General features: G+C 46.5%; 1 pseudogene; it reads left to right on the forward strand.

The window, feature by feature from the left end:
• The window catches only part of LOC142312225 (uncharacterized), a 268,034-nt pseudogene that overhangs the window by 156,940 nt on the left and 89,274 nt on the right, over window positions 1–21,820 (forward strand).

Genomic DNA, 21,820 nt, shown 5'->3' on the forward strand with positions numbered 1-21,820 from the left:
TTATGGGCATAGACGGATTGATTCATGGGCGTGGCAATATTTCCTCCTATCGACTATAATCATGCAGGCTCCGCCCCCTGCCCCCCCATCTGGAGTTTTTACCCCCAGACTCCCACTTCTATTTTAAGCAACTCCATGACTACATGGACTTAGAAAAAGCATGTTATTCCGTCTGAAAAATTGTGCTGCATCTTGAACACGCCCCCTATCATGTGACAAATTACATCATACTGGGAAGGAGCCTGTACATTCTAACAAATATCAAGTTGTCAGAGGGTCGGATGCAGTGAGGGGCGTTCAGCAGACGCCAAGGACAGCAGGGTGCAGGGAGAAATCAGGGAGCGTCCTCTGTATCCAGGACTAGAGATGGGCGAACCCGCAGATATGTGATCGGTGAGTCCAACTGGATTTTAAAAAGAACCCCGGTTCTGGACCGGACAGAATCCCAAAAATCTGCCCTCACACCAATCCCCATATAAGTCTATGGGGGCCCGAATATTGTGCTTTAGAATGGTAGTAGAAAGGGCTAGTAGGATTAGAGCAGGAGCGTTATACTTACGGAGTCTCACGCACGCAGCTGTACACTGCTTCCGGAGCTGCTTATTACCCTCATACATATTCAACTCTACTCCCGCCCACTGGCAGTCCCGGCATCTGGGATTGTTGTAGTCAGACCGTGCCCCACCCTGTGTGACAGTGGGTGGGGGAAGCAGTGAATATGTATGAGGATAATGAGTGGCCCCGGAAGTAGTTTAAAACGCTCCTGCTCTATTCCCTATTTTCTTTCGTTCTTTTTTTTAATTATCTGGGTGGCCGAATCCAATTAGTTACACGGAGTTACCTGAGAACTCAGTGTTTGGGGTCGGTGTACGGATAATAGATATCTGGTACAGATCCCGAATTTTACAGTCTGGGTTTGCCCATCACTATTCAATGTCAATTTTATATTTTGTTCATTCATAGTTTTAGCAGCCAGAAACTATTTTTTTGTAACACAAGAGCCAATCTGCCAAACACATCTGTAAGGCCGAGTTCACGTGTAGCATAAATGTTGCAGTTTTTTTTATCTGTACATTTTCTGCAGGCGTCCGCACCAAACTACATAATAACAATCTTCTCAGGTTTTTGTATTTGTACTACATTTATATGAGGGTTTTTTTTGTTTTTGTTTGCATCATTTGATGTTTTTGGTTCAGATTTGAAGAAGAGTTTTTTTCAGGGCTGTGGAGTCGGTAAGCCAAACCTCCGACTCCAACTCCTCAATGTCCCTGATTCTGACTCCAACTCTGACTCCCTCATACAGTTGAAACCTGAAGTTTCCATCTGCTCTCTATAAAGGCACATCTGCATGTTTTTCTCACTATCTGACATGAAAGCAGAATAAACCTTTCCCGTTTTAGGTCAATTGGGAACCAAAATTATTTATATTTGCCATTTGCCAAAATAATGAGAGAGAGAAAATGTTTTAAGGCATTTTTATTACTTTCTGCAAACTCAAGAGTTTACATACCTTTCATTAGTATTTCATCCAAGATAGAAGGAAAAACCGAGCACAACTTCCAGCTAGTAATTACTATGCTTCTTCACCTGTCACGGTGGGCAGACTATACACTCCTTAATATGACTCTGCAACTGGCGGTGCAACTTCAAAGAACAATCACATAGCGATTAGAGCAAAAACAGAAGAATGGAAGGCACTCACCAGTTTTTCTTGCAGAAAAAGTCTTGTTTATTCTTTACAAAAGAAACGGCATATTAGGGACGAGGGGGAGAGAGAGACACGGACCACACACAGACAACAGCTGTTTCGCACCGGCAGCCGGCGCTTTGACAAGTCTCTCTGTACAGTAGAGGCTTGTCAAAGCGTTGGCTGCCGGTGCGAAACAGCTGTTGTCTGTGTGTGCTCCGTGTCACTCTCTCCCCCTCCTCCCTAATATGCCGTTTCTTTTGTAAACAAGACTTTTTCTGCAAGAAAAACTGGTGAGTGCCTTCCATTCTACTGTTTTTGCTCATTTCATTAGTATTTGTTACCATTGCCCTTAAACCTCATGACCTCGGTGAAACGTTTTGGATCTCCTTTCACAAGTTTCTCAAACTAGTTGGTGGGAATTTGGGCCCATTTCTCTTGACAGAAGTGGGGTAACTGAGCCATGTTTGCTGGTCGCCTTTGTTCGCACCGCACTGTCCTTTTCAGCTTTGCTGATAAATTTTCATAGGATTGAGATCAGAGTTTTGTGATGGCCACTCCAAAACATTGACTTTGTTATCCTAAAGCCAGTTTGTAACCAGTTTTGCAGTAGCTTCTGGTCATTGTACATTTGGAAGACCCATTTCCATTTCCACCCAAGCTTTAAGTTTATGGCTGATGTCTTCAGATGTTGCTTCAGTATTGCCACATAATCTTCTTTCCTCATGATGCCATCTATTTTGTTAAGTGCACCAGTCCCTTATGCAACAAAACAACGCTACAACATGATGCTGCCGTCCCAGTGTTTTACAGTTGGGATGGTGTTCTTAGGCTTCAAAGCTTCTCATTTTTTCCTTCAAACGTAAGAATGGTCATTATGGCCAAACAGTTCAATTTTAGTTTCATCAGAGCACAGGACATGTCCCCAAAAATGAAGGTCCGTGTTCCTGTGTGCATTTGCAAACATTGATCTGGCTTTTTTATGTTTCTTTTGGAGTAATGGCTTCTTCTTGGCAGAGTGGCCTTTCATCCCATGTTGATACAGTACTCGTTTCACTATGGATAATGACACAATCTTACCAGCTTCTGCCAGCATCCTCACAAGGTTTCTTTTTCTTTTTTTTTTTCTTGGATTGATATGCACATGTCTGATCAAAGCACGTTCATCTCTGGTACACAGAACCCATCTCCTTCCAGAGCAGTATGATTGCTGGACATTCCCATCTTCTTTGTACTTGCGTATAAATATTTGTAGAGGTGAAAGTGGCACCTTCAGGTATCTGGAAATTGCACCCAAGGATGAACCAGAATTGTCCACAATTCTCTTTCTGAGATCTTGGCTGATTTCTTTTTACTTACCCATGAGGCTACACAAAGAAGCAGTGTATATCAGATGTGTATTAAAATACATTCACAGGTGTCTAATTAACTCAGATGTTGCTAATAAACCTATCAGAAGTTTCCAAAGACATGACATCACTATATGGGCTGTCACATATTGTTTAAAGGCACAGTACTCTCAGTGTATGTGAACTTTTGACTTTGCAGAAAGTAATAAAAACGCCTTTAAACATTCTCTCTCTTATTCTTCTGGCATTTGGCAAAAGTAAATATATTTTGGTTCCTAATTGACCTAAAAGGGGAAAGGTTTATTCTGATTTCATGTCAGATAGTGAGAAAAACATGTAGATGTGTCTTTTTAGATAATGGATGTAAACTTCTGGTTTCAACTGTACATTACATGACTGATGTTTTTGATAAATTTATTGTAGTAAAATGGTAACATCACTACTTATATCATGTAGCTGAAGTGCAGCACAGATTCATCTTAACTAAAATCCTAGATTCTTTGATCAGGAATAGAACAGACATTTATAGGACATCTCATAACTTTTCCAAATTCTTATGAAAAAATAATCATCACATGCATTGAACCAATGTAGCCAATATATTATGTATTTTAGGAGTCAGAATCTGTCCATTTTATGTCGACTTCGATTCCATGACTCCGACTCCACAGCCCTGTTTAACAGTGTGTTTTATACAAATGTGTTTTACATATTTTTTTAACCGGTTCCCCATAGAAGTCTGCAATGAAAAAAATAAATAAATCGAAACCGTACAATTCAAAGTGGTCACAAGTTTTCATGAAATCGCCTCCACTTTGCTCAGACTGTAAAATGCAGCAGATTTTCTATACAGAACAGTTGATATCGTTGCCATACTACCATCGCCCCAATACACAGTATAATGTTCCCACAGTACCACTATCCCCCCAACACACAGTATACTGTTCCCACCACCATCCCCTCACACAGTATAATGTTCCCACAGTACTGCCATCCCCTCCACAGTATAATGTTCCCACAGTACCTCCATCCCCCCACACAGTATAATGTTCCCACAGTACCTCCATTCTCCCAACACACCGTATAATGTTCCGACAGTACCACCATCCCACCACACACAGTATAATGTTCTCACAGTACCACCATCCCCCAACACACAGTATAATGTTCCCACAGCACCACCATCCCCCCCAACATACAATATAATGTTCTCACAATACCACCAACCCCCAACATACAGTATAATGTTCTCACAGTACCACCATCCTTTCACACACAATATAATGTGTTCACAGTACCGCCATAGCTTTATACGCAATATAATGTTCCCACAGAACCGCCATCTCTCCACACACACGGTATAATGTTCCCCCAGTACCACCATCCCCCAAACACAGTATAATGTTCCCACAGTACTGTTACCCCCTCCCACACATTATAATGTTCCAACAGTACCATCATCCTCCCACACAGTATAATATTGCCACAGTACCACCATCCCTCCCCACACAGTATGTTTCCACAGTACCGCCATCCCCCGCACACAGTATAATGTTTCCACAGTACCGCCATCGCTTTATGCGCAATATAATGTTCCCACAGTACCGCCATCTCTCCCCACACACAGTATAATGTTCCCACAGTAACACCATCCCTCCCCACATGCAGTATAATGTTCCCATAGTACCGCTATCCGTCCCCACAAACTTTATGATACTACAAGATGCCCCCCACACTATGGTACCATCCACACCACCGGCTAAAAAATAAATCCTCACTTATCCCCAGTTTTTATACAGATGAACATGGCATATACCACTGACCTCTAGGATCAGTTTCCCAAGTCTGGAAATTTTAGTTCTGGAATGGTCAGCAGGTGTTATATATGTGTTAGGGTGAACTCTTAACCAGAGATCACTAGTTGCCTACTGCCTGGTCTAATTGGTGTGGGTCGAGTGCATGCTTGAAAAATGAGATCAGACACAGTCGGATATTCATCTTTCCTCGACAGAAGTCAGCCCATGCTCTGCCTTTATTACAACTGAGCTTGCTCTGATATAACCTTGCAAAGGGGCATGTCCGGATGTGTTCATTGGTCAGTGGGTCGAACAATGTGTTAGTCCATGAGCTGATTGGTGGGCGTCATTGTAGGCGGGTCTTTGACATCATTGGATGGATCCATGGTGATGGTGATGGGAGGGACGTCATCTGGTTTATCCATGCTGATGGTTTGGTCTTCTAGCTTGAGCAGGGGTCTTCCCTTATATGGTATCTTCTTACACCTGGACATTCCTTGCATTCCAGGCAAGGTGTGGAGAAACAGGCAATGGCAGCCATCTTTATATCTGTGTCATGTATATGATCTGAAACCTGAATTATGTAAGGCAAATCGACATATTTCCCACAATCCCTTGTCAAGAAGTTAATTAAGTATTTCATCTTATGGCTCTCCTCAACATATGTACGAGGGGTTCTTTCTCTTTCTTACTGCCTTTTTGTCAAGTATGGAGAATGTTCTTTTTGTCTCCTGCTAAACTATTTTTCAGTTATAAGTTTTTTTTATATTTTTTTTTTTCTCACAAATCTTCATTAGTACGATCATACAACATTCAGGCCTCTGATTGCTCAGGTGATACACTGCACTACTGTAGTGCTGACGGTTATCCCTAACTGTCAGAGTAAAGGCCCCGTCACACTAAGCAACATCGCTAGCAACATCGCTGCTAACGAACAACTTTTGTGACGTAGCAGCGATGTTGCTAGCGATGTTGCTGTGTGTGACATCCAGCAACAACCTGGCCCCTGCTGTGAGGTCGTTGGTTGTTGCTGAATGTCCTGGGCCATTTTTTTAGTTGTTTCTGTCCTGCTGTGAAGCACAGATCGCTGTGTGTGACAGCGAGACAGCAACAACTAAATGTGCAGACAGCAGGAGCCGGCTTGTGCGGAGGCTGGTAACCAATGTAAACATCGGGTAACCAAGAAGCCCTGTCCTTGGTTACCCGATATTCATACCTCCCAACTTTTAAAGAAGGAAAAGGACAAAGTTTGGCAAATTTTTAGGCCACGCCCCCTAACCACACCCATTTCACAGTCACGCCCATATCCACTCCCCATCCACACCCATTCAGCATGGACACGCAGGCAGCCGGCGGGCCTCCAGCATGGACACGCAGGCAGCCGGCGGACCTCCAGCATGGAAACGCAGGCAGCCGGCGGGCCTCCAGCATGGACACGCAGGCAGCCGGCGGGCCTCCAGCATGGAAACGCAGGCAGCCGGCGGGTCTCCAGCATGGAAACGCAGGCAGCCGGCGGGCCTCCAGCATGGAAACGCAGGCAGCCGGCGGGCCTCCAGCATGGAAACGCAGGCAGCCGGCGGGCCTCCAGCATGGAAACGCAGGCAGCCGGCGGGCCTCCAGCATGGAAACGCAGGCAGCCGGCGGGCCTCCAGCATGGAAACGCAGGCAGCCGGCGGGCCTCCAGCATGGAAACGCAGGCAGCCGGCGGGCCTCCAGCATGGAAACGCAGGCAGCCGGCGGGCCTCCAGCATGGACACGCAGGCAGCCGGCGGACCTCCAGCATGGAAATGCAGGCAGCCGGCGGGCCTCCAGAATGGACACGCAGGCAGCCGGCGGGCCTCCAGCATGGAAACGCAGGCAGCCGGCGGGCCTCCAGCATGGACACGCAGGCAGCCGGCGGGCCTCCAGCATGGAAACGCAGGCAGCCGGCGGGCCTCCAGCATGGACACGCAGGCAGCCGGCGGGCCTCCAGCATGGAAACGCAGGCAGCCGGCGGGTCTCCAGCATGGACACGCAGGCAGCCGGCGGGCCTCCAGCATGGAAACGCAGGCAGCTGGCGGGCCTCCAGCATGGACACGCAGGCAGCCGGCGGGCCTCCAGCACGGAGACGCAGGCAGCCACAGTGAGGCGGCCGGCCGCACGCACAGACAGGCGGCCGGCCGCACGCACAGACAGGCGGCCGGCCGCACGCACAGACAGGCGGCCGGCCGCACGCACAGACAGGCGGCCGGCCGCACGCACAGACAGGCGGCCGGCCGCACGCACAGACAGCGGCCGGCCGCACGCACAGACAGGCGGCCGGCCGCACGCACAGACAGGCGGCCGGCCGCACGCACAGACAGGCGGCCGGCCGCACGCACAGACAGGCGGGCCTCCAGCATGGAAACGCAGGCAGCCGGCGGGCCTCCAGCATGGACACGCAGGCAGCCGGCGGGCCTCCAGCATGGACACGCAGGCAGCCGGCGGGCCTCCAGCATGGAAACGCAGGCAGCCGGCGGGCCTCCAGAATGGACAGGCAGCCGGCGGGCCTCCAGCATGGAAACGCAGGCAGCCGGCGGGCCTCCAGCATGGACACGCAGGCAGCCGGCGGGCCTCCAGCATGGAAACGCAGGCAGCCGGCGGGCCTCCAGCATGGACACGCAGGCAGCCGGCGGACCTCCAGCATGGAAACGCAGGCAGCCGGCGGGCCTCCAGAATGGACACGCAGGCAGCCGGCGGGCCTCCAGCATGGAAACGCAGGCAGCCGGCGGGCCTCCAGCATGGAACGCAGGCAGCCGGCGGGCCTCCAGCATGGATACGCAGGCAGCCGGCGGGCCTCCAGCATGGAAACGCAGGCAGCCGGCGGGCCTCCAGCATGGACACGCAGGCAGCCGGCGGGCCTCCAGCATGGACACGCAGGCAGCCGGCGGGCCTCCAGCATGGACACGCAGGCAGCCGGCGGGCCTCCAGCATGGACACGCAGGCAGCCGGCGGGCCTCCAGCATGGACACGCAGGCAGCCGGCGGGCCTCCAGCATGGACACGCAGGCAGCCGGCGGGCCTCCATCACGGAGAGGCAGGCAGCCGGCGGGCCTCCATCACGGAGAGGCAGGCAGCCGGCGGGCTTCCAGCACGGAGACGCAGGCAGCCGGCGGGCCTCCAGCACGGAGACGCAGGCAGCCACAGTGAGGCGGCCGGTCGCCCGCACAGACAGGCGGCCGGCCGCCCGCACAGACAGGCGGCCGGCCGCCCGCACAGAGAGGCGGCCGGCCGCACGCACAGAGAGGCGGCCGGCCGCACGCACAGAGAGGCGGCCGGCCGCACGCACAGAGAGGCGGCCGGCCGCACGCACAGAGAGGCGGCCGGCCGCACGCACAGACAGGCGGCCGGCCGCACGCACAGACAGGCGGCCGGCCGCACGCACAGAGAGGCGGCCGGCCGCACGCACAGAGAGGCTCCGGCCGGGAGGGGAGGGGAATCAGCGCTGGGGAGATTCTACATACCTTAGGCTTAGCAGCAGCACAGAGCAGTTTCGGGCAGCGCGCTCCTCTCTGTTATGCCACGTCACGTGTTAGGATGGTAGGAGGGAAAAGCAGGGAGGCGGGGAGAGAGTGGGTGGGCGGAGCCCGGGAGACGGCCGTCCCGCCCGTGGCAACGGGACAAACAATGTAAAGCGTGATAGTCCCGCTGTATCCGGGACGGTTGGGAGGTATGGCGTTCAGGCTTTGCACAGTGCTCAGTCCCGCGAGAGTGGCACTGGGCATGTGCAAAACTTCGGGAGGACAGTTACATGAGGAAGGCGTCCTTGTGTATGTAAATGAGCAATGGAGGACGGCGTAAAGCGGCAGGAGGGGGAATAATGGACGCCAGACAGCCCGCCCGCGTGACCATAAAAAAACTTTTGCATACAAAAAGGTAAGACTTTATAAAGTATTTTTTTAGGTTTCAAAGGGGGCACAATAACAATAGGAACCTTTCTAGAATGCAGCCCAGGAGCTGCAGAAGGGGAATCTTTTAGTTTTATTGCGAAATTTCTGCTGACAGGTTCCCTTTAACTGGTAGAGGAGCCAGGATAAAGCAGAGCTGAACCTGTTGGGCACTAGGACCCAGCAGCTCCACAGGCAGGAGACCACTGATCGGTAATAGAAGTCTGCAGATGTCACTCTGCATAGGTTAATATTGCTATTGTCAGTGCTATCTGCAGGAGAGAGAAGCGCTGATTGCACTTTCTCCTCAGCTTCCTGATTCCCCGTGTGTCTGCAGCAGTGAGAAGCCACACACGGGGGAATCAGACAGAACATATTAACAGCGGTACCGATATCGGAGTGTGTAAAGCGGCCTTTACATGACAGGTTTCAGCAAACTTTAGTCTGTGTGTGGGAGCCACACTTCTAGTTCAGTCCATACAAGACAAGAAAATACATCTACACCTTATATCTCCTGATATGTCTTCCCTTATTATCTTCAGTAATTGTATTATTGCACAAAATTCTTTATGATATGACATCAGTTCATCTTATTCACATTCAGTTCCCTTCAATAACGGATGATCTCAGTGGAGATATTTTATATAAGATTTTTCTGAATATGGACAAGGACAAGATGGCGGAGAGGATATTACACCTCACCCTAGAGATCCTCTTCCGGCTTACTGGAGAGGTGAGAGATTCTGATGACGTCACATTACATCATTCTTATCTATGGGAATAACAGATGGACAGAACTGGAGAGGTGAGGACTCTGGAAATGTCTGTAGTGAGATTTATTACTGTGTCTCTCCATAACCAGGATTATACAGTAGTGAAGAAGACCTCCGGTGATCGCTGTCAGTACCCTATGTCCGAGGAATGGGGAAGATCCCTGAGCCCAATCACAGGGCCTCCACCTCACCCCCCGATACATGAGGACATCAATGACCAGAAGATCTTAGAACTCACCTACAAGATGATTGAGCTGCTGACTGGAGAGGTGACACTGCTGGGAATGCTGGGACATTATACAGTAATGCTATGAAGGGATCGGGGGATGACGGTATCATTGTATGTGTCAGGTTCCTATAAGGTGTCAGGATGTCACCGTCTATTTCTCCATGGAGGAGTGGGAGTATTTAGAAGGACACAAAGATCTGTACAAGGACGTCATGATGGAGGTTCCCCGACCCCTCACATCATCAGGTAACAGACAGGGCTAAATACACACGGACTATAATTATCTGTATGTAAAGAATTAATTCAGTCCTTGTATGTGTTTCTTCCAGTTCTATCCAGTAAGAGGACAACACCAGAGAGATGTCCCCGTCCTCTTCTCCCACAGGACTGTAAAGAAAAAAATCCCAATGTTCCTCAGGATCACCAGGAAGATGGAGAGAAGGTGTCATGATATCTCTTCTATGATGTGTAGATGACTGTGAAAGTCTTGTGCTCAGTCTTGTTTTATCCGCCAGTATTATGTTTGTCATGAACAGCCAGGGGGGGGGTCACACCAGAATCCTATCCGCTGTTCACGGATTTATCAAGAGCACGACTACTCTCTAGCGCCCCCTTATTGTCAGGTCAATTTTGGAACTGCCGGACAATAAGTAAATGAGCTGCGCTGAGCTAATAGTGCCAAATATTGGAGGTCTCACAGCAAGGGTAAATGTGTATATCACCGAATCCCATGGAATATATATATCTCGGTACCCTTAATGATAGTACCCCAATAATTCTATGCAAGAATAATTACGCTGCCACCACCCAACTTTAGGGGTAGCTGGGGATCTGTTTCAGATAGCAGAAGGCTTCAGGCTCGGGGTCGTATATAGAGCGAGGAATGAAGCTATTAAATTTTATATATTTAATCCAAAATAGAAGGTAGTGTTTATAAAAATATACAAGAATTTACAAAAAGGAACAAGACAAATACAGTTACAAAAAATAAAAGAAAAAATGAAAGAGAATACTACACCTGGTCACGGATTATGGCTCAAATATAAGGGAGAGGCACCCCCAGGAAATGGACAATCCTATACACAGAATGTATATATTCTAGGCATTGACACAGAGGGTAAGGAGACATTGGCTGATATTAACCTCTGTCCCACCCGCAGCCCCCACCTCTGCTGACATCATGTAAGGGAGGGGGTTTTCCCTCTTCCAGAATTATTGAATCCTCACAGTCCTCATATCTCCATGTGGGATCATCCCACGCGGACGATATTACCCTCCTATTTTATATTACGATTTTAGGAAAAGGTGGATACCACACAAGGGGGATCAGTATGTTCTGGGGGGCAGATATTAATTTGTGGCTCTTTCGTATGTCCTACGATTTGTGCGTCATGGAATCTTGAGATCAGCGGTATGCACACCATATCTGAGTGACGTATGTACAGTATCTCACAATATTAATACTTCACCAGCGAAGATAATATGACTGCCCTAGCCTTTTCATCAGATAAGCTGTTTTCCTGCAGGAAACTTTTACTCTGCCCCTGTATACACAGATTGTAGTCGGAGCCTCTCTTGCCGTGCAGGGGGTCTTTGAAGTACTGGGGAGAGTTGTACGTTAATTTAAATGTACCTGTTCCATGCCCTGGCTAGGAAAGCTTTTGCTGGCTGTTAATTTAGCAGGGCTCTGAAGGGGGGGGGGGGAGGGTCACTCCTGATCCAGAGACCATGAAAACATATCTGCTTAATACATTTTCATGACAATGTTTTATACTTGGGAAATGAGAACGGTGGAGATGGCAGGATTAGAACTGATCATAGATGTGACTTCTCCATCTGTCTGTGACTTTTACAATGTTTGTTTCAGGGTGAAATTCTGACCCATATTAATACTACAGAGACATATGTGAGGGGTGATGAGCGGTGTAAAGAGGAGATGCCTACAGATAACCACCCAGGTGAGTAGTAACCACTAAATGTTGAGAAGTAAGGGGTACTTTGCACGCTGCGACATCGCTACTGCAATATTGTCGGGGTCAAATCGAAAGTGGCGCACATCCGGCGCCAGTAACGATGTCGTAACGTGTAAAGCCTAGATGCGCCGATAAACGATCGCAAAAGCGTCGTAAATCGGCAATCTGTGTAGCGTCGGTCATTTCCATAATGTCGGTACGATGTTGTTGCTCGTTGCTGCCGCAGCACACATCGCTGTGTGTGAAGCCGCAGGAGCTAGGAACATCTCCTACCTGCGTCGACCGGCTATGCGGAAGGAAGGAGGTGGGCAAGATGTTTACGTCCCGCTCATCTTCGCCCCTCCACTTCTATTGGCCGCCTGCCGTGTGACGTCGCTGTGACGCCGCACGTCGCAGGGCAGGTAAGTGCGTGTGAAGTTGCCGTAGCGATAATGTTCGCTACGGCAGCTATCACAAGATATCGCATCTGCGATGGGGGCGGGTACTATCGCGCTCGGCATCGCTAGCATCGGCTAGCGATGTCGCAGCGTGCAGAGTACCCCTAACAGCTTTTAGGACAAAGCAAAGATTCTATGTCCCACTGAATGTCTGGATAGTTGAAATCCCCCCCATAATAAGGACCAGGTTATTATTGTTTGCTGCTAGAAAGTTGATTGCTGCACATTGGATTTCGAGTAACCCACCTGCATGAGTGGAGTTCATCAATAAAGTCAAATTATTTCAATGGAAAAAAACATATACCTTAAGAGAGGCAGACCTCATATACAGTATATTATAAGATTTGAAACGCATGGTTGAACTCCCAGTAAGATCACTAGAGTGTCCAATAATGTCTTTCTCCTTAAAGGGAACCAAACACCAGGATTTTCGTATATAAGCTAAAGCCAGGCTTTTTATCTACATACCATTAGTGATCAGATCGGATGTTTAGGTTTTGAAATCCAAGAAAGTGAAGTTTGTAAAATAGCTGCTTCTTGAGTGACAGCAGCTGAGGATCAGATCATATATTGATAGTTATCCCCTCCCCCGTTAGAATTAGCATAAGCATTATACAAACAATTCACTTTGTCTAGCAGGACCTGTGGTGAGATCATACACATGTGACCAGAAGTATGGATACCAGGTCACATGGGTATGACCTCACACAGGTCCTTTCCTAAAGTGAGTCGTTTGTATAATACTTATCCTAATTCTAACAGGGGGAGGGGATAATTATGAATATATTATCTGCTCCACTGCAACTGTCATTCAAGAAGCTGCTCATTTTACAAACTTCGCTTTCTTGGATTTCAAAACCTATACATCCGAGCTGACCACTACAGGTATGTATAGAATCAGCCTGATAGCGCCATTATAGCACTGGCTTTAGCTTATATATGAATATCCTGGTGATTGGTTCCTTTTTAATAATCCAAAGGAGACACTGCAGTTTATTCTTCAAAGAAGGAGTTGGTTTATTCAAGAGCACACAGCACAGAGCAGAAATGGGAAACAGGTGTTATAAGGCACGTAGACACGCGCAGGTGTCCAGATTGGGTGGTTTGGCTATCTGCCCACGAACTATGGTGTAGAAGCGTTTTTGTACCTTGTTTAGACAAAGGGTCACATGTTACAGAAAAGGGTGTAGATAAGTTACATCATACTGCGGCAGAAGGCGGTTATACTTTAAGACAAAGAAGTTACAAGTCCAATATGTCAGTATACATGCACATCAATACCTAATTCTGTTTTAAACCATACGTTTCCGTGTTCTTATCAACTAACATCATTAATCACATCACAGCTCTTAGTATGCTCTCATAGCGCTTCAATATTGACAGGTCTACAGTTCTGGTTTTTGTATTAACTCACTCTATTCACTATTTTCTACCATATAATACAACATATGGCTTTTCTCTATTCTCGCTAAGTGACACTGAGGTCATTTTATGGCTCCATTTTGGGGAGAACTTTAATTCATGCATTGCTTTTGCTGCAAAAACTGTACCAGGGTTTGCAGACAACATGACTGCTTATGTCTGCTGAACACAAGATGGCTGCTCAGTGCAACAGGGCTGACCATTTTCTCACACTCCCCAATATTGGCAGCTCTTGATTTTACTTAGGGATAGAATACACTTATAAATTACATAACAGAGTACAGAGAAGGGATGCACATACCCGCGAAGAGAGAGTATACTGGGCTGACATAATATAATCACAGGAGTTTACGGATGTAAAGTCATAAAGCTATTAAAAAATCTGAAAGAAATCAGTGTAGGGATTACAAGTTTAAGCTTTTTAGCTGGGAGAAGAATCATTACTCTTAACATGTGACGCAAATAGAAATGTGGTAAAATTGCATTGGCTGACCCAGGTTTATGTAATAGTGTAGAATGCTTGTTTTTTGAGACAAACCGAGGTGCATGATGTAAAGGATATTGAGGGGCTATGGGATGGTGGGAATTAGTGTTGCTTTCCTTTTGTTTATGTATATCTATGTTGTTGAAAGAAGATAATACAAAATATCTGATTTAAAAGTGTGATTTGGGCAAAATATGAGGCTCAGGCCTCTAGGTTACTAATAATGTAGAAACCCTCTGAGAGATGATGTACTTCAGTGGGGATTGTTTTTGCAAGTAGAAGTTTTTATTGGTAATCTTTTTACCTATAAAATATTTTTTTGTGGCTTCTTATTCCAATATTTTGGAGGCAGAATGAACAAACAGTTGAACACCACACTCTGCCGGTACATCCTATGAGGTCTTTTATTAGACTAAGTAAAAAATGGAGAGATTTTTTTTAAGATAAAAAACCTCAAAAACCAGCGCTGAAGAAAAGTAGTATAAGAATTATTGTTAAGATTTTATTGATAATATCCTTGTTCTAAAAATTTGGACACATTCACATAAATTGATTATACACACAAAGATTGAACTAAACAGCTCCTTAAAGTGTATTAGCAGATGGAAAAAAACACCTAAAAAGGTAATTAAGCCCCGGCCGGCGGCAACAAAGATCACCAAAATAGGAAAAAATAAAATAGAAATTGTTTGTATATATTATAAAATAATAAGTCAGAGGAGAGGGCTGTAAATTCAAGAGTCTGCAAAAAAGCACTAAACCAGTGCCAGTTCGTATATCACATCAGCACCTGCTTGAGAATGCCTGCAGTGGAACTATTTCTTCCCCGCTTATTGTGACCGTATTAGCGGTCAGGCTCCACTTACTTCCAGAAAGTAGAGCCTGAGAAGGTAGGTTAAAAGCTGATCTCCTATGTACACAATTTGCACAATTAACCTACTTTCTCCGGCAAGTAAAAGCTCTTCGTGTAAGGACTATAATCTACGGAGCCCCCCTGTCTAACACCGGTGACAGGTACTTCACACCAGAGATCTCTAACGGGTCTCTGCTGCGCTGTTAATATTACCGCTAGACTCCTAATCTGGAGTGCGGTATACCTAGTGACAACTAGGGTCTGGAAGTTAAGTGGAGCATGACCGTTAATACGGTCACAATAAGCGGGGAAGAAATCGTTCCACTGCAGGCATTCTCAAGCAGGTGCTGATGTGATATACGAACTGGCACTGGTTTAGTGCTTTTTTTGCAGACTCTTGAATTTACAGCCCTCTCCTCTGACTTATTATTTTATAATATATACAAACAATTTCTATTTTATTTTTTCCTATTTTGGTGATCTTTGTTGCCGCCGGCCGGGGCTTCATTACCTTTTTAGGTGTTTTTTTCCATCTGCTAATACAGTTTTAGGAGCTGTTTAGTTTAATCTTTGTGTGTATATCAATTTATGTGAATGTGTCCAAATTTTTAGAACAAGGATATTATCAATAAAATCTTAACAATAATTCTTATACTACTTTTCTTCAGCGCTGGTTTTTGAGGTTTTTTATCTTTAAAAAAATCTCTCAATTTTTTACTTATTTTTCCCTAGGCAACTTTTGGAGTCCTTTGCCATTAAACTAGCTGCAGAATTATTAGTAGTTGGGTCGAGCGCTTACCATTGTCCTAGGACAATTATTTTTATTAGACTAAACTGTCATTGAATAATTTAATTTTGCTACATAATATATTTCTATGGACATTTTAAGTAGAAATGTTCAAAAATAATAACTGGTTTTATTCTTGGCAGATGACGGTGACAGAAGATCAGGGAGAGAACTGAGATCTTCAATTTTTGAATTAGATGACTTTAAAATCATACAGGATACAACTAAAGTGAATGACATTACTCCAGATACACCATCAACTCTTCACAGTAAAGATCTATCAGCTAATCCTATGAAACAGGTCCTCTCTTCTGATTCATTACAGACTACTAAGAAAATTGGAAGTCACAAAAGAGGCATTAAAAAACCAACTCTTAAAGCAAAGAAGTCAATTTCACATTCAGAATGTGGAAATAGTTTTCTCCTGAAAACATCTTTTGTTCAAAATCAAAACATTTCCATGGAGGAGGAGAAGAGATTTTCTTGTACCAAGTGTGAGAGATACTTTAACCAGAAATCACTTCTTGTTAGGCATGAGAGAATTCATACTGAGGAGAAGCCTTTTTCATGTTCAGAATGTGGGAAATGTTTTGTACGTAAATCAGTTCTTGTTAGACACCAGAGAACTCACACGGGGGAGAAGCCTTTTGCATGTTCAGTATGTGGGAAATGTTATGGAGATTCTTCACCTCTTTTTATCCACCAGAGAACTCACACAGGGGAAAAGCCATTTTCATGTTCAGAATGTGGGAAATGTTTTGTACGGAACTCCGATCTTGTTATACACCAGAGAACTCACACAGGGGAAAAGCCTTTTTCATGTTCAGAATGTGGGAAATGTTTTGTACGGAAATCAGCTCTTGTTATACACCAGAGAACTCACACAGGGGAAAAGCCTTTTTCATGTTCAGAATGTGGGAAATGTTTTGTACGTAAATCAGTTCTTGTTACACACCAGAGAACTCACACGGGGGAGAAGCCTTTTGCATGTTCAGTATGTGGGAAATGTTATGGAGATTATTCAGCTCTTGTTATCCACCAGAGAACTCACACAGGGGAAAAGCCATTTTCATGTTCGGAATGTGGGAAATGTTTTGTACGGAAATCAGATCTTGTTAGCCATCAAAAGACTCACACAGGGGAGAAGCCATTTTCATGTTCAGAATGTGAGAAATGTTTTGTACAGAAATCACATCTTGTTACACACCAGAGAACTCACACAGGGGTGAAGCTGTATTCATGTTCAGAATGTGGGAAATGTTTTATAATGAAATCACATCTTGTTAGTCATCAAAAGACTCACACAGGGGAAAAGTCTACAAATTGTGGGAAATGATTTGCACAAAAATCACATCTTGTTAAACATCACACAGCACACAGAGGAGAAAAGCCATTTTCTTGTTCAGAACGTGAGAAATCTTTTAACCAGAAATCACATCTTATTACACACCAGAGAATTTACACTGGGGTGAAGCCATACTAATACCTAGATTTTGAAATCGAAATTATTTGAGAATCATATTTTGTTCACCATCAAAAATAACTCACATGGTGAGAAATGATACATTTTATTGACAAATTGTTTAAAAACCATATAACAGACCGTAGTATAATTGAATGACAAATGGAAATTACTTTAGAATGTGCCTTATATTTTGGACTATAACACACGCTTTTAACAAGAAAAAAAATCTTCCTAATAGGTGAATGCCTCTTACAGTCGGGAGGCAGCGTCCTGTAATGATGGAGAATGCTGACAATGTCCTTCCCAATTACTGAGAGAACTGCTCTCTCCTCCTGCCACACACTGATCTGTGCACAGCAGGAGATAAAGTTACAGAGACATGTACAGACGATGCAAGTCCTAAGTGAGCAGCTGAAAAAGTTTCCACCCCACTAGCTCCAGGTTCTTTCAGGTTATGTAATCAATCACATGACCTGAAAGGAATTGCAAAATGGGGTGAATGTAAATATTTAGCAGAGTTGTGTGTGTACACAATGATGAGTAGAAATGAGTGGACCCATGGAAGTCCAGGTTCTGTGAGTTTAGCTGGACTTTTTTAAAGTTTTCTGTTTTGGACTCGACCTCAACTTAATTTGAAGGCACCGATTGGCAGTTTGTGTCTCCACCCACATTCAGCTAGCCATAAAGAAAACACTTCCGGGGGAGGGCGTGGTTTTCTCTTTTAATTTTTTTTTGTGTGTGTCTGCACACTGCATCTGATCATGCTGTTGTTACCCTCAGTGTGAGCAGTTCAAACACTGCAAGCAGCTTGCACGGGGATGAGCATCAAGTATACCCAAGCACTGCACTGGTCGCTTAAGTGGTTTGCATACGGAAATCACCTGAACTATGATTTCTGAAGTCTGTTCGGTACGAACGCCGAGCACCGAACATTAGGTTCGCTCATCTCTACTGATGAGCAAAGTGTGAATGATGTTTTGAACTTTTGACTTTCAGCCTTCATATCTCACCATCCCCTACAGCTTTGAGCGTGAGTCTTCCATCATTTTATAGACAATCATATTGGCTATCTCATACATAAATTTTACTTGCAACTATTTAGCATATGATTGGTTATGCAGATTCTTGTGATATCACTGCATTGTTTCCAATTTGCTCCTAAAAATCTGAATTTACATTATTATTATTTTGTAAATCCAACTTTTGGCTTTCAACAGTGTCTGAACCCTTCTCGGCATGCTCTTAGTCAGATTCTAGCAAGTCTTGACCGAAATCTGATCCCAGGTTTACTCTACACGTTTCCAGTGTTGGTGCATACTAGGAAACTCACTTGGGTATGTATACAGCTTTATCTTTAACTCTACCCACAAGTGTTCAATTGGATTGAAGTCTGCTGTCAGTGGGGGGAGGCAATCCAGTACCCCTACTTTATTGTCACTTAACCATTTCTTCACCAATCTCAATGTGTTCTTCAATTCATTGTACTGATGAAAGACTGTCTTTCTTTTCATATCCATACTGCTCGAGTGTACAAAGTAACTTGTCTTGTAGGATACTCACTTATAGCTCAGCATTGAGACCACCATCAATCCTGGTCAAGTATCCAGTGACTTTGGCTGTGAAACAACCACATATCAGGTTACCTGCATTGAACTTGACAGTTCCTTCAATTTTTCGATCCATAAACCCCTTTTTTCCTTGTTTTTTCCTGACCCACTTGCAAGATCAGAGCCTAGTCTATTCAGTTTCGTCTCATCCCTCCAAATCACCTGTTTTCTAACTTCTACTGTCCACTTTCATACTTTTTTTAAAAACTTGAGTTGTTTCTTGTCACCATGTTGAAGTTGAGGTTTCTTCACCTTTATTTTGTGAAACGTGCTTCACGTGATGCTCGCATGGCCATCTGTGATTGCACTATTACGAAGCATATGAGCCATCTCTATTGCTGTGTTTTTTTCACCAGAACTGATAGACCTTGTGATGAGTCGACTTGTTGACGCCAATATTTTGCCTGAAAGTTCAAATCTTAGCTTTTGAATGGATGTATGGACTTCATTTCGTATTCTTCCAATTGTCATGGCACTCCTATGAAGCAGACTGGCAATTTTCTTGGTTAAGAAACTGTTATCGATGAGCTGGATGATGCTGTTTATCTTTTCTTGGGAAATCTTCACGGCTGCTCCTCGATTCGAACCAATGACCTGAGCTATGTTAGAACAGGTCGTAATTTGTAGTATACAGGAAGAAAAATATTTTTTCACCACCAAGAGCAAAACAGTAACAATGCAGTGACATGACAAGAATTTGTGTAACTAATCATATGCTAAATAGTTGTAAGTCTAATTTATGTATTAGACTAGAAGGTGGCCCGATTCTACGCATCGGGTATTCTAGAATTTACGTATTGTGTAGTTCATGTATGATTTTTGTTTATAGATATAGATATATATATATATATAGATAGATGTTGTTGTGTGTAGTTACCAAGTGTTTGTGTAGGGCGCTGTACATGTTCTGGGTGTTGTCTGGGTGTGGCGGGGGGTGAGAGCGGTGTTGTATGTGTGTTGCGTTGTTTGTGGAGCGCTGTGTGTCTGTCGCATTGTGTGTGTGTGTGTGTTGCGTGGTTTGTGTGGGTGTGGTGTGTTTTGGGGGGAGGTATGTTTTGTGCAATGTGTGTGTTGTGCGGTATGTGCGTATATTTATGTATGCCGCGGTGTTTGTGTGTTGGGTGTTGTGTGTGTGCAGCGTTGTCTGTGTGTGTGGGTGTCTGTGTATGGCGGTGTTTGTGTTTCCCTGTGTGTGTGTGTGTGTGTGTTGGGGGGAGGTGTGCACCTCCCATAGCACTCCATCCCCATCATGCTGCGCATTCCCCATCGTGCTCCATCCCCCATGCTGCACACCCCCCATCGTGCTCCATCCCCCATGCTGCGCACTCCCCATCGTGCTCCATCCTCCATGCTGCGCACTCCCCATCGTGCTCCATCCTCCATGCTGCGCACTCCCCATCATGCTCCATCCCCCATGCTGCGCACCCCCCATCGTGCTACATCCCCCATGCTGCGCACCCCCCATCGTGCTACATCCCCCATGCTGCGCACCCCCCCATCGTGCTACATCCCCCATGCTGCGCACTCCCCATCGTGCTACATCCCCCATGCTGCGCACCCCCCATCGTGCTACATCCCTCATCATGCTACATCCCCCATCGTGCTACATCCCCCATGCTGCACACTCCCCATCGTGCTACATCCCCCATGCTGCGCACCCGCCCTCGTGCTCCATCCGCCATGCTGCGCACTCCCCATCGTGCTACATCCGCCATGCTGCGCACTCACCATCGTGCTACATCCCCCATGCTGCGCACTCCCCATCGTGCTACATCCCCCATGCTGCGCACTCCCCATCGTGCTACATCCCCCATGCTGCGCACTCCCCATCGTGCTACATCCCCCATCGTGCTACATCCCCCATGCTGCGCACTCCCCATCGTGCTACATCCCCCATGCTGCGCACCCGCCATCGTGCTCCATCCGCCATGCTGCGCACTCCCCATCGTGTTACATCCCCCATGCTGCGCACTCCCCATCATGCTACATCCCCCATGCTGCGCACCTCCCCATCGTGCTACATCCCCCATGCTGCACACACCCCATCGTGCTACATCCCCCATGCTGCGCACCTCCCCATCGTGCTCTATCCCCCATGCTGCACACTCCCCATCGTGCTCCATCCCCCATGCTGCACACTCCCCATCGTGCTACATCCCCCATGCTGCGCACTCCCCATCGTGCTACATCCCCCATGCTGCGCACTCCCCATCGTGCTACATCCCCCATGCTGCGCACTCCCCATCGTGCTACATCCCCCATGCTGCGCACTCCCCATCGTGCTACATCCCCCATGCTGCGCACTCCCCATCGTGCTACATCCCCCATGCTGCGCACTCCCGATCATGCTACATCCCCCATGCTGCGCACCTCCCCATCGTGCTACATCCCCCATGCTGCACACACCCCATCGTGCTACATCCCCCATGCTGCGCACCTCCCCATCGTGCTCCATTCCCCATGCTGCACACTCCCCATCGTGCTCCATCCCCCATGCTGCACACTCCCCATCGTGCTCCATCCCCCATGCTGCGCACTCCCCATCGTGCTACATCCCCCATGCTGCGCACTCCCCATCGTGCTACATCCCCCATGCTGCGCACCCCTTCGTGCTACATCCCCCATGCTGCGCACCCCCCATCGTGCTACATCCCCCATGCTATAATAGTTCTCCTATTATACTCAAAGAGGAGTATAATAGGAGGACTGTAATAGGAGGAGTAGTCCTGGGGGGAGAGGAGTATAATGCCGGCTCCCTGCACATGTGTACCGGGAGCCGGTGTACACTGGTAACTATGATACACATCGGGTAACTAAGGGACCTTAGTTACCCGATGTGTATAATGGTTACCAGCGTTCACGGCCTCCGTCAAGATCCCAGCATCGCAAGGTTATGTCTGGCGCTGCTGGGATCCTGACGGAGCCGGTGTACGCTGGTAACTATGATACACATCGGGTAACCAAGGGACCTTAGTTATTCGATGTGTATAATGGTTACCAGCGTTCACGGGCTCCGTCAAGATCCCAGCATCGCAAGGTTATGTGTGGCGCTGC

The sequence above is a fragment of the Anomaloglossus baeobatrachus genome, chromosome 5 (genome assembly GCF_048569485.1).
Source record: "Anomaloglossus baeobatrachus isolate aAnoBae1 chromosome 5, aAnoBae1.hap1, whole genome shotgun sequence".
NCBI lineage: Eukaryota > Metazoa > Chordata > Amphibia > Anura > Aromobatidae > Anomaloglossus > Anomaloglossus baeobatrachus.